This window comes from Papaver somniferum, chromosome 8, assembly GCF_003573695.1.
Source record: "Papaver somniferum cultivar HN1 chromosome 8, ASM357369v1, whole genome shotgun sequence".
NCBI lineage: Eukaryota > Viridiplantae > Streptophyta > Magnoliopsida > Ranunculales > Papaveraceae > Papaver > Papaver somniferum.
The window spans coordinates 98,856,987-98,871,294 of NC_039365.1; the positions used below are offsets into that span (position 1 = coordinate 98,856,987).

Consider the following 14,308-nt stretch of genomic DNA (forward strand, 5'->3'; position numbering starts at 1 on the left):
AAATCAAGGTGAACAGGAACCAATTGATAAACCAGACTTATATTCCCGAAGAACAGCTCAGTATTATCAATCACCTCACAATAATCTTAATCGACGCGGCGAAAGAAGATATTTTGGAATCACAAACGATGAGACGAAGATGTTTGTGATTACTTTTATATCTTGCCTATTGGAGATATCAATCTCAAGCCAATCGGTACGATTGTACTCAAACGATAGAAACAACAAGATTAGATCACACAACTACAAGAAAGTAGTATCGGTCTGGCTTCACAATCCCAATGAAGTCTTCAAGTCGTTAACCTACAGGGTCTCGGTAGAGACCTAAGGTTAAAGGATAATCGACTCTATCTTATACAACTAGTATCACACAAGAGGTGTGGGGATTAGGTTTCCCAGTTGCTGGAGTTCTCCTTTATATAGTCTTTCAAATCAGGGTTTGCAATCAATGTTAGCTTAGTAACAAAGCATTCAATATCCACTGTTAGATGAAAACCTGATTAGATTCAAGCTAATATATTTCAATCGTTAGATCGAAAACTTAGCTTGTTACACACAAATGAAATGCACATTTTAGGTTTGTGTAATCGAACCCAAACATGTACATTTGTTGGTTATGGTTAGCTATATGAGCACTTTCATATCAACCATATTCTTCTTTACCATAACTAGTTCAAATGACTCAAATGAACTAGTTGGAGAGTTGTTCAATTGCTTAGATCTTATAGAAGTATACAAGACACAATCGAAGCAAAAACGATTTGATTCACTCGAATCGATTCATGAACTTTATAGCCACGGTTTGCAAACTTGCATTCCTTAGTAAATATAAGTATAAGTTCACGAATAATCGTTTTTAGAATATAACCATCCTAAGTGCGCGGACTATGTACGTGGACTTAAGTACCCGAAATAAGTTTGTAAAAGTTTACAAACTCCAGCTGATTTTCTCGGGAAGAGAACCTCCGACAGTACGCGGACTGGGTTCGCGGACTCTGTTCCGGTTTTCCTGAGAAGCAAAGTAAGCATACTTTGGTTCAAGGAATAAGGACTTATACATGTATGTGTTTCCACGCAATGCTTATATACAACAGTGGTTAAATAATCTAAACTCTCATTTTCAATCATTGAAACATTCTTGGATGACGTTATATAGTTGTTATTCACAAACCATTTTTCGTCAAAGCCATTTTCAAGTGATTGAAACAAAACATGACTTTCGTCACTACGTAAAGATGAACTTGGCCAAAGCGAAAGCTTACCAACACATATTTCGAGAAATAAGCTCGAAATAGCAAATCTGTATAATCAAAGTCTATATAGCAAAACGACTTTTGTCTCGAGATAGGAGATAGAGTAGATAGACTTTTGAGTGATAGATAAGTTCAAGTCTCCACATACCTTTTAGTCGATGAAGTTCCACCAGTTCCTTGAGTATTTTTTATTCTTGTATGATGATTCGCCACTAGAAATCAAGACTTATAGTTTTGATAACTAACATTGACAAACATGCTTGAGATAGCAACGCATGCGAGTTCGACCGAGCAGTGCTCTGACAATCTCCCTTTTTGTCAATTTTAGTGGAAAAACTACCAATACATATGGAATACAAAAATAGATAAATAAACTTTTGTAGCTCTTCTTCTACATGCCTAATCTTCAACATTACTCGAAATCTTCATCACTTCCAAGTGCTCCAATGATTCCAAAGGTTGTAAGTTTAGCATCATCGTTGTTGAATATCCGTAGCTATAACAATGAGAAAACAAGAATTCTCAATCATTGTTATACAGTGTCATAATATTATTATACAACATCAAAGTTCAATTGTATCACAACTTCGACAACAATACTATGATGATATGTATCACTCCCCCTTAATCAATACTCCATCTCACATGGAAACCACTCCCCCTTACATAATGATCCGAAGACCATATGTATTTTTAGTGTGAAATACACATTCATTCTCCTCCTTTTTGTCAATAAAATTGGCAAAGGTACGAAAACGAGATCCTAATGAAAATTTCCATAGAAACATTTCATGAACTTGCTAGGCATGCTTCCTCAACACACACTTCCTCTTGGTGTTGAGACGTGCAAATTCCTCAACACCACTACTGTGTTGATAGGCATGCTTCCTCAACACATTTCCCTCTTAGTGTTGAAACGTGCAAATTCCTCAACACTCACTACTTTGTTGCCAGGCGTGCTGCCTCAACACACCCTCCTCTTGGTGTTGAGACGTGCAAATTCCTTAACACCACTATTGTGTTGCCAGGCATGCTGCCTCAACACATCCATCATATTAGTGTTGAGACGTGTAAAATCCTCAACACTTACTACTCTGTTGTCAGGCATACTGCCTCAATACATTATAGTGCTGATGGCTCCACCACCTCAACACTCATCTTAGCCGTTCAAAACAGCGCCATCTTCTCCGCTCCACCCCAGCGCCAATAATTCGTGTCCTAGCCAGTGCCACTCACCTTTACATATCCAGCAGCGCCATTGACCTAGTCAGCCAAAGCAGCGCCATCCACCTTTGTGTAGCCAGCCAACACCCGTTCCGCGGACCAACTCGTACTGCCACCGCTGCCGATCAGTAGCCAAAGTTACAGCGCTGATGCCAACACCCTATGGCCAAGCCGAATTTATGCAAAGCCTCCAATGCAAGGATCACAGATTCTTCATGCCTCTTGACAAAGGTTATCCAAATCTTCATGACTTGCCGTTTCGATTTTATCCTTGTCTGTCACTATCTCATGCTTACCCCGCAACAATGCCACTGTTCCGAGCTATGCAAGGAACTTAATGTTGATGGTGGTTTTTAGCTTAGGGTTAAAATTGTAAAACCTTGCATCTGATGTGACATCACTCTGTAAGGAAACGGATCCATGAGTGTCAACCTCTCCACTAGCATATTTATTGAGCCGTTCAATATATCTACATGAAATTTACCCAGACTGGTGGATGTAGGAACCATCCCAAACACTCTGTAAATTTCGGCACCTCGCCTATATAAGACTCACTGAGTACTTTTCCTGTGCTATGTTCCCCGGCAGAACCCTTAATATCGGTATGGCATGACGGATTTGTGTTCACTCGCAGCAGAGTAGCACGGATCTCCAAGTACCAAAGTTAAGGCCATTACACAAAACGCTCAGACAGAAAGCACACTGCACTCTGTAAATAAGGAATTTTGTGGCAGCACACAAAGTCCAATCAATTATTGTGATAACTCGCAAAAAAAACTCATAAACCTGACTAATTTGCAAAATTAGGGTTTTTGCGCCCTGCGCGGTATATTAGACCCGTTGGTCAAAATTACGCTTAAGCAACTAAGAAATTGATCCACCGTGGATTAATAGGTACATAGTCCTGCTCAAAATCAGAAAAAAAAATAGTAGCGAAGCTGCGGAGAAGGAGCAACAATAAGAGGAAGCATGGCCACGCCCCATGTTACCTAACCATCCCCACTCCTTTGACGACCAATCAGGTCACCTTAAACCTGCCACACTCCCATGAGTTGTGGCTGGGCCCATACTTGCCGGCCATATTCCCTATAGACCAATCAGGTCGCATTAAACCTGCCACGCGCGCTAAAAGGGTAGCCACGCCCATGCTTGGCCGGCTCCCTACTCCCATTGACCAATCAGGCAGCTCTAAACCTGCCACAACCTTAAAAGGGTTGGAAATTGTGTCAAGAGGTCACCATACCAAGTTGGCTTCCCAAAACCATGCTCATATTCTAACGGCATGCCAAACATGCCAAAACACGCATGTCAGGCGCACATGCCAAACGACTTGCCAAGCATGCTAAACGCACATGCCAGGCGCACATGCCAAACGGCATGCCAAACTTGCCTAACGCACATGTCAGGCGCACATGCCAAGCGGCATGCCAAACATGCCAAAAGCATGCCAATCGCACACGCCAAACAAACATGCCAAGTGCACATGCCAAACGCGCCACTTACCACGACATCGCGCCAAACCTGCCAACCTACTCTCCGTGCGTGACCAGATTCACAACGGACCCCAATTTGGCTAACATAGGCCATGGGCGCGACCATAATCTAATGGTGGTGGATGAAACCCTAATTCCTAATCGTGGCACAAAACTATGTCACCTCGGGCCCGCAACATGCCACCTACTGCATGCGGCATGCCATATATGCTAATTAGGGTTTCGACATGCTAAGCCCTAATTTAGACAAAGTTGCCAAGCGCCGACAGAAAGTAGCCATAATCAACGGCTACCCTTCCTCATGAGATGCAATCTGATCCATCCAAATTCGCCACCGAGCTGGAAGACTTATGGCAACTTTCAGGCGACCAGCCGCCTAAACCTAGTGGCCATGGCTATGCTAGGCGCCACTTCCACCACCGTGTCACTGGCATGCACGAGCCATGCCAGCCATGCCACATTGCCACTGGCGTGCACCAAAACGCCACTGCGCCATTATCAGGCGCCAACACAAGGTAACCATAATCAACGACTACCCCTCCTCATGACACGCAATCTCAGCCATCCAAGTTCGCCACCGAGCTGGCAGACTTGTGGAAACTTTCAGACGACCAGCCGCCTAAAACTAGTGGCCATGGTTAGGCCAGGCGCCACTTGCACCACCGTTCCACTGGCATGCACGAGCCATGCCGCATTTCCACTAGCGTGCACCAAAACACCAATGCGCCATTATCAGGCGCCAACAAAAGGTAGCTATAATCAACGGCTACCCCTCCTCATGAGATGCAATCTCAGCCATCCAAGTTCGCCATCGAGCTAAAAGACTTGTGGCAACTTTCAGGCGGCCAGCCGTCTAAAACTAGTGGTCATGGATACTCTAGGCGCCACTTGCACCACCGTGCCTCTGGCATGCACGAGCCATGCCAGCCATGCCGCATTGCCACTGGCGTGAACCAAAACGCCACTGCGCCATTATCAGGCGCCAACACAAGGTATCCATAATTAACGTCTACCCTTCCTCATGATATATATTATCAGCCATCCAAATTCGCCACCAAACTAGCAAACTTGTGGCAAGTTTCAGGCGACCAGCCAAGACGAGCCTACTAGCATCACATGCTATTTTCCTGCGACAAGCCTCTTGATTTTAACTTGCCGCACGTAGCAAAGTGCTACATGTTTTCCACGAAAACACTCGAGACATCAAACATGTCACAAACTGGGGGATACTCATCAGGGTATTGGTCTGGCGGTTTACAGCGTGCGGCGTACAATACGCCCGTTACAAGAAAGTGTCATAAAGTGAGGCGGTTAGTAATGGCAAGAAGTAATGGTGTAAAACGGATCCACCTCCTTCATTATGGAAGCATAATTCCTTACGTTACACACTACTCTTCCACCACTCAATCGTTTCCACTTCCTACGAGACCAGGGTACGTTTTATTACGACTTGTATAAATAGGTTTCACCTGTTTCCACAAAACAACAAGTTTTGATCAGGAGAGCAACACAGTATCTAGAAACCACCTGATAGCTTTTTCATTCAGCTAGCCAGTTATACTTTCTGATACAAGTCGTAAATAACCACACCTTCAGAATCAACTATTCTGGTCTCAACGCTTTCTTCGCTTCCCTCCCTAAGACCAAGCCTTCTCATTCACTTTGTGACCGAAGCAAGCCTGGAACGGCCATTTCTTGGTTTAGGCCAAGGTTGTACAGATTGATCTCTCGAATCAAAAGTACTCCCGTGCAGTACATTGTTTAGGGTCTAGCCTCGTTTCTCATCCACACACGAATTTACCAAAAATAGTAGAAATCGTTTTCACCCACACAACAGGTTGTGCGTTGAATTGATCAATTGGTAAATCCAACCTTTGGTTGTTGATTGAAATTGATTGGTCCTTGAATATTGGTCTTTGGTACCGTTCAAGTTATTTCTCTTATATTCAATCGGGCTTGCAAATTCTTATTTGTTTGATTGCGGATTATATTGAGAAATTGAGATATAACTCTTTGATATACTTTTCTTAAGATCGAGTATGACTGTCTAGTTGATACCCTTGAAAGTATATTGAAGTTAGTCCATACATATTGCTAAGCGAAATATTGGGTGAGGTTGTTAGACCCCCGGTTTTTCAGTTAGGTTTGAGCGGTAGATGCCAAATAGCAGTAGGTGCCTGTATCAGCCATTGTGTATACTCCCAAGCCTCCATCCTTGATGGGCAAAGTGGCTAAGCGCTGCTGGACAAGACCAAATCTTGCACCATCACCAACTATGATATGTCTCAAATATTGAAATAAGTGCTCATAAAAGCGGGAAGTTGCAGCATGTATAGCCAAAGGACTTGTTGTCCTGAGAGTGAAATAAAGTCTAGAGACGCCGGTGCAATTATGCAAAAGTAAAAGTTCACACTGAGGGTCTTGCAATTTCATGATCTTTTGCATTAGCTGAATGGTTTTATCAACCCTGTTGAGAACCATGTTGCTACAAAATTGCATATCAAGGATGAATGCACCTCCTAACAGCTTTACGTCGGTTGAAGCTTTACCAATATTTGCAGGAAAGAGACCATTTTCACTGCACCTGGGATCTGGTGAGGGCCAAAAGAGTTCAGTTTTCGAAATGTTCATATATAAGCCCCTCTTAGGTCCTTCAGTTTGTATGATATTCAAGGCCTTCGACACCTCTAGCATATCACCTGCAAATGTACCATCATCAAGGTACCAGGCATTAAAATCCAAGGTACATTGTGAAGCAATTTTAGTAACAAGGGGGTGCAATGCAAGCGCAAACAATAGGGGACCAAGTGGGTCACCCTGTTGGACACCTTTAGCTGATGAAAGAACTACAGCGTTGTAATACAATCTAGCAGGCGTAGAATAACAAAACTCGACCCATTTTGCAATGCTTGGGGTAGTGAGTTATAACCTCACGAATCAAAATAGACCTGTCTACAAGATTGAAAGCATTCGAAAAATCTATGAGCATCATGGTCTGTGTTGCAATCACCCTTCATATCCAACAATCTGTTAGCCGTGTGTAAAATGGCTTCACCACCACAAGGAATACCAACACCAAATTGGTGAGTACCCAGATATGAAGTGACTTTCTTGCACACTGAGGTAGCAGCCATCTTATAGCATAATCTTCTCCATATTGTGCCAACAGTGATTGGCCTAACCCCACCACCTGGTTTTATCAACGGAATCAAAGGCACATTAGCCACATACTCGCCTAAAATTGGAGGACAAGCACCAGATAACCAGATATTAACCACACCAGTAATCGAATCAAGTAGTTCATCTGCAACATCTGCAGCATTACCACTCAGAGCATCAAGGAGATGATGTGCTCTTAAGCCATTTCTCCCGCATGACGTGCCTTTGGGAAATCTTTTTAAACAGACAAAACTGATTTAGCATCCACAGATAAAGGAGGTGTTGAAATATCCTCAGCAGGTATATGTGGAGAAGGTCCATCTGGATGTTTCTGATGAAGCTCAAACAGTGTGTCTGGGTTGGGTAGTGCTATACCATTTGAAGAAAGGACTCTGATAGCAGCAGAGTAATGGCCATAGCTAAGCTTCTTTCTGCACGCTGCTGGGTTAGTATTCTCCTTCTTCATTGTAGCGCCCCCTAAGCTAGTAGCTGACTAATCCAAGAGATTAACTAAATAAAGAGACACTAAGAGTCTAAATCATAAACTTAAGCATTCAATTAAGAAATCTTATATAAAGACTTAACCCAAAACTAGCCCCGCTCAGAATTATATATATACAAAAACTTCTCTCAAATAATACATATACAATAGCCATTTAGTTTACAGATAGTATATTCAACATAATAAACATAGCAGAAGTTAACCAACTAACGGACTCGACTCCTCGAAGCTTCCGTTGCGCAGCTCTGATCTGTCTCTGAAACTGAAAGTGGGAATGGGTGAGCACATCATCCCTAAAAGAGGTGCCCCGTAGGAATAACATCTAACTTTCAAGTAACCATTGAAAATGATTTGAAAACAATTCATGTTTTCACTAAACACTAAAACGCAACCAATTTCACAAATGTTAACAATCATGTATATGGAACTAACTCCTTCCAAACAATATATAATATGGTGACTCGTCCCGCACCTAGATAGCTATATGGTGAACTCGTCCCGCACCTATTAAGCATAGCTCGAAAGTGAGTAGTATAAATGAAGGAGCAATATCCTATATACCACAGATGGAAATTCTCATTTCCAAACAATCAAATGGAAATTCTTATTTCCCAAACAATTCACGAAGACAAACAAAGCATTACAATTCCTTTCCAAGCAATGGAAAGATTAAAAGAAATCAACAGTACTTTCGAAATTTTAAATAAAACAATACATGGAATACACAAACAGATTATGCATGAATTTGTTAAACTTAAACTTTGGTAAAAGAAAACAACAATAATCACAAAAGAGTTAAATATAAATTCCCATATCTTTTGATGACAAGCCTCTCCTACCTCGAGATCCACGATCGACTGGTTCATCCTTTGAATCGATCGTTGTTAATAAAGGTTAACTGTTAATCACACAAGAAGTCTAAGAATCTAGCCAAAATGGCTCACACAAGAATCATACAAATCTAACTAATGGTTCTACACATCTTCATTATCCATATCTTGCATATCTAAAGGTTTAATAACTCAATTAGGTTGTTTATCTAGTCCACTATCTAAGTCTTGTGAATATTTACAACTTTGTACAAGAAGCCGAAGGCTAATTCAGACCACAAGAGGTCCAAAACATCTAATTAAAGAACTGTCCCTAAGCCCAAATCCACTAAATTAAGGTCCAGATTAACTAATTCAACTAACGGTCAACGGGTCTCTAACAGTCAACGTCCAGTCAAAGGTCAGTGTCCAGGTCAAATTGTCAACTCGGTCAAGGAAGACAACTCAGTCAAGGTTCACTGAGTCAAACCGATTCAAGACTGGTTAACAGGTTAACTCAACTCATTAGCAACTTAAGAAGAGCTTCTAGTGCTGATTTCAACATCGATGAGAAATTTGTTAATGAACTTCAGAAGAAAAAAAAACGGAGATGTAGGTTAGGCTTTTGGCAAAGAGGGGACAGGGAATCCCGAGCCATTGTTTTCTAATATACGCGAAATAACAACAGTCAATACTTAATCCTGAGGTTTTTTTTGTACATCAGGATTTGTTTGTAGACACGTTAGTAATTTAAGTACTCGTGGTTTAACCTAAAAGAGAGGGAAAAAAAACCACTATGAACTTTGATACATACACTATGAGAAAACATAGTTCTCGATCATTGTTATACAGTGTCATAGTATTATTACATAGCGTCAAAGTTCAATTGTATCACAACTTCAACAATAATACTATGTTGTAGAACTTTTATTTCTGGTGAAGCGCTTATCAGAGATAATACTCTTGTCCATAGAGTCAGATCGCTACAAACACGGATTTGTAAGGTCTTGAACCTGTTTGCCTGCTCTGATACCAATTAAAAAGGCGAGAGTCTAACAACACCACCCAATATTTCGCTTAGAAATCTGTATAGACTAACTCCGAAATACTTTCTGGAGAATCAACTAGATAGTCAGACTCAATCTAGGTAAAAGTATCTCAAGGAGTTAATATCTCTCTCTTGTTTTGATTTACTCGAGCTAATAGAAATCAGCAAGTCTTTAATCAAACACAAGGAATAACTTGGATGGTACCAAAGACCAATATCCAAGGATCAATCAATGAAAATCAACAACCTAAGGTTGGATATTCTAATTGATGATCTAAACACACAACCTGTATTATTCTTAAGTTGCTAATGAACTTGAGTAGGTTATATCTAAAAACGATGATTGTGAACTTATTCTTATATAAACTAAGGAATGCAATTGCAAACCGTGGCTATATAGTTCATGAACCGATTCAAGTGAATCACATCGTTTTTGCTTCAATTGTATCTTGTGTAGTACATAAGATTTCCTTGCAATTGAACAACTCTCTAACTAGTTCATTTGAGAATATGGTTGATATGAAAGTGATCACATGGCTAACCATTTGGTTAACTATTGTTGAACCAACTAATGTACAAGTTTGGGTATGGTTACACAAGCCTAGAAACGTGCATTTCATTTGTGTGTAACAAGCTATGTTTTCGATCTAACGGTTGATAAATATTAGCTTCTAGTGCTGATTTCAACATCGATCGTTGATAAATATTAACAGTTGATAAATAAGTTCACAATCATCGTAGTTTTTTTTGAATCCAAATATTAATCAATTCATTAGCAACTTAAGAAGAGCTTCTAGTGCTGATTTCAACATCCATGAGAAATTTGCTAATGAACTTCAGAAGAAAAAAAAACGGAGATGTAGGTTAGGCTTTTGGCAAAGAGGGGACAGGGAATCCCGAGCCATTGTTTTCTAATATACGCGAAATAACAACAGTCAATACTTAATCCTGAGGGTTTTTTTGTACATTAGGATTTGCTCGTAGACACGTCAGTAATTTAAGTACTCGCGGTTTAACCTAAAAGAGAGGGGGAAAAAACCCCAGTGGGAGTGATACATATCACCATAATATTATTGTTGAAGTTGTGATACAATTGGAACTTTGACGCTATGTAATAATACTATGACACTGTATAACAATGATCGAGAACTATGTTTTCTCATAGTATTGTTGAAGTTGTGCTGATTTCAAAAAAACCACTGGTTCATTCTTTGAATCGATCGTTGTTAATAAAGGTTAACTGTTAATCACACAAGAAGTCTAAGAATCTAGCCAAAATGGCTCACACAAGAATCATACAAATCTAACTAATGGTTCTAAGACTATTTATGGTTCTACACATCTTCATTATCCATCTATTGCATATCTAAAGGTTTAATAACTTAATTAGGTTGTTTATCTAGTCCACTATCTAAGTCTTGTGAATATTTACAATTTTGTACAAGAAGCCGAAGGCTAATTCAGACCACAAGAGGTCCAAAACATCTAATTAAAGAACGGGCCCTAAGCCCAAATCCACTAAATTAAGGTCCAGATTAACTAATTCAACTAACGGTCAACGGGTATCTAACAGTCAACGTCCAGTCAAAGGTCAGTGTCCAGGTCAAATTGTCAACTCGGTCAAGGAAGACAACTCAGTCAAGGTTCACTGAGTCAAACCGATTCAAGACTGGTTAACAGGTTAACTCAACTCGGTCAGATAAATTGAGTCGGAAACACTAAGTTTATTCAGCTAGACTAAATGCAATTTAGCCAAGGCCATTGCATAGGCCTCTGCCACTAATGCACCATCAAGATGCAACAAAACTCTACAACACTAGCTACTCCTTAATCATCTCAAATCTAACAGGTTAAACAACTTCATTTTGAATCAATTCAATCATACATTCAAAGCATATAAACTTCAGGACTCACTTTAAATTTAAATATAGTTTACCTGCAATTCAGCAGTTCAAAGCTTCCACATCAAACACTAACTGCAACTCTACTTAGCTTCCCTTATCTCTGGCAGCAACTCGTACAACTACAGTATTTATATCGATTTAGTTCTAATAAAACACATCTATAACTCCCAACAATAAATTTTCTCAAATCAACTTCATAGCTCATTTACAACTGATAAATTCGCTTACCTGCGATTGCAGCTCTAAGCAACACTCAGACCAACTCAATTAAGTTACCACTGTCTTTCATCTCATCTCCTTATACCAGTTCATACACCAACTCATACGTTATTCCAACTCCCTCAAATTATATTGTAACTCTCATCCAATTCCAAACCTGCAATTCCATCAATCTCTACACTCTGAAATTATAAACCTCAACAACACTCATCTGTTCAACTCTATTAACATTCCAAATTCTTAAACTCACTAACCACTAACACCAGTTCCTTCAGCAATCCATACTCATGTCGAATTCACATATACAAACTCCAATTCACTGAAAAATCAATACATCATAAGACTATAAATACCTATTAGTTCAATCAACACTCAACAGTCTTTATCTGTATTACCAATTCACTTCCCATTCCACCTGCAGTCCACATTCTGTTCATTACCAATACAATTCCAACACAAAAACATTACTCAATTAACTAGCAAACACCATTACCTCTGACTAGTTCTACTCAGGCAATTGAATTCGGTTCAGCAACATATCACCTTCTCATCCCTAATCCAACAGTTCATCACGGCCAATTCCCAACTCATGATTTCTCTAATTTGAAGCAAGAACAATGACCCGATAAACCTTCTATTTCCCATTCTAATTCAGAACCAGTATCAAACCCTAATTTGATCCCTAAACTTTCTTTATAATTGTATCTTCAAATCAACATCACTAACTTCTGCTTTACCTCGTAATCTTCAAAACCCATCCTTCAATCCCTCTTAATGGTCAACAAATCGAACTCTTAATTCTTCTTTGAGGTTGTCTTGAGAAATCCTAACTCTAACTTCTTTGATCCATCATCATAAACGACTTCAGAACCTTGATTCCACAACAACCCCTTCTGTAGTACATCAATTTCATCTTCAAAAGCTTCTCTGAGTTACTGTTCAAGAAACCCTAACTTCCGATTTATAACTCACTCTTATTCTTCATGAACAACTCCATGACTTCTAATTAACTCCAAACCTTTCTTCCATCAGCTAAACCCAATCTATAAATCTTTTTATGCGTCATCGATTCGAACTTTAATTCGATTATCTGGGAAACCTTAACTTGATTCTCTGATTCATCTTTTCTTCTTAAACAACAACTTCGACTCCTCCATTATCTAAACAACTCCATCACCGAGTTACTTTCGCTGAAAAATCAGTCTCGATTCTTATAACTCTCGCAGGAGCAAAACCGGAAGAAGAATAGAAAAAAACGAAAGAAGAAGAAAGAAGAAGAAGAATAAAGAATAATGAAGAAGAAGAAAGAATAACAAGTTAATCTACTCGGTTGAGATAAGGCCAACCAAATTGCTAAAGGCACCCAAAAACTTGATACGGGCAGCCAAGGCGGCTAAACTGTAAGATATCTATTTTCCTTTCGAACAAACTTGATGATATCTTCTTCGTCCGATGTCCGATTGGCACGTTCAAGTAGTTTATTATGTGTGACTTTTCAAGATCTATTCGACGGTACTAGTTTCGTATCTAGATGGTTGTTAGATTAATTTCTATTAATTAAACTTCGTGTTAAACTAATTGAGTCACTAGAGGATAAATCGTCTCTTGACCGGTCTAATAACGTTGACGAGCTTGAGGGTCTTTACATTCATCTTGTTGGCTTGCTTTAGATTTCTATTGTGCTTAGAGAGGTCGAGCAACTTCTCAGCCATAATGATACATGCATTGGGTTCTTTCCACTGTTGCAGAACTTGATTAATTGTAGCAGTTTGCAATTTTTTCCTCATACCAGAACGCTCTTTCATAGAAAATTTAGGCACATAAAGATTTAAAGTGCATGATGGTAGCAAAAGGAGTTGTGGCCAAGCATCTATGTCATTGGGTTGTGATATAACCTTGTCTAAGGCAATTTTTAAAGTTCTTGAAAAACTTAAACGACATTGTGGAGGAATACTCACAACGGTGGCGATTTGTTTTTGAAAGATCATATTGAGCATCTCCACATTAAGACCCCTACATCTTCATCAACCACTGTAGAAGCAGTTGCATTGATTGCTGAGTTATCAGTAGGAGTATATTGAGGCCTCACAGTGTCATGTATAAGAAAATATGCACCTCTACCATTAAATGGTCCTGCAATGACAAACCCAGGGAGATGATTTCTGCAAGGCTTCCTCCAAGCATAAGTATGCAAACAATTAATGCATAACCAAGATTGCATATCAGACAAGGTTCTCTCCCACGCATCAAAACAATCCAAATTATAGTGAATTCTATCCCTACAGATATCTTTGGCAATCGCAGTAGGAAAGTGCATATCATTTATGTGCCGAAATATTGCACTCCTTGCATATCTTCTACCCTCAACACCACTGATACAACCATCAAAAATTTTAAAGGAACAAGGGACCTTGTCACTCTGAGATGATGATGTAGTTGCGAACTGAGACGATGAAGACGATCCCAAAGGTGAATCTAAAGATGCATCATTGCTGCACTGATGAAACTCATTAGCAGTTTGATTAACACAACCTTGGGGGATGGTACGCAAGCATTGTGTCTGACTAGACCTGGTAACCCTTGGCATAGTAATTCAGAGAAACTAACAACAGTAACAACAATCACAACCTCTGAAACTCAACAAGATTGCGATAATATCAATTGAATTCGCAAATCAAACACAATAAGAGAACCAGA

General features: G+C 39.8%; 1 long non-coding RNA gene across 2 annotated transcripts; it reads right to left on the reverse strand.

Moving 5' to 3' along the window:
* Positions 1-6,803: 6,803 nt before the first annotated feature.
* On the reverse strand, positions 6,804-12,886 carry LOC113302247. Of its 2 annotated transcripts, none has more exons than XR_003336712.1 (3): positions 11,621-12,886; positions 11,425-11,511; positions 6,804-7,893 (listed from the first exon to the last, which is right to left on the reverse strand). It is a non-coding gene; the product is annotated as an uncharacterized LOC113302247 (long non-coding RNA). The 2 variants fall into 2 exon arrangements; XR_003336713.1 differs by lacking the exon at positions 6,804-7,893 and adding an exon at positions 8,487-8,529.
* Between the last annotated feature and the right edge of the window lie 1,422 nt (positions 12,887-14,308).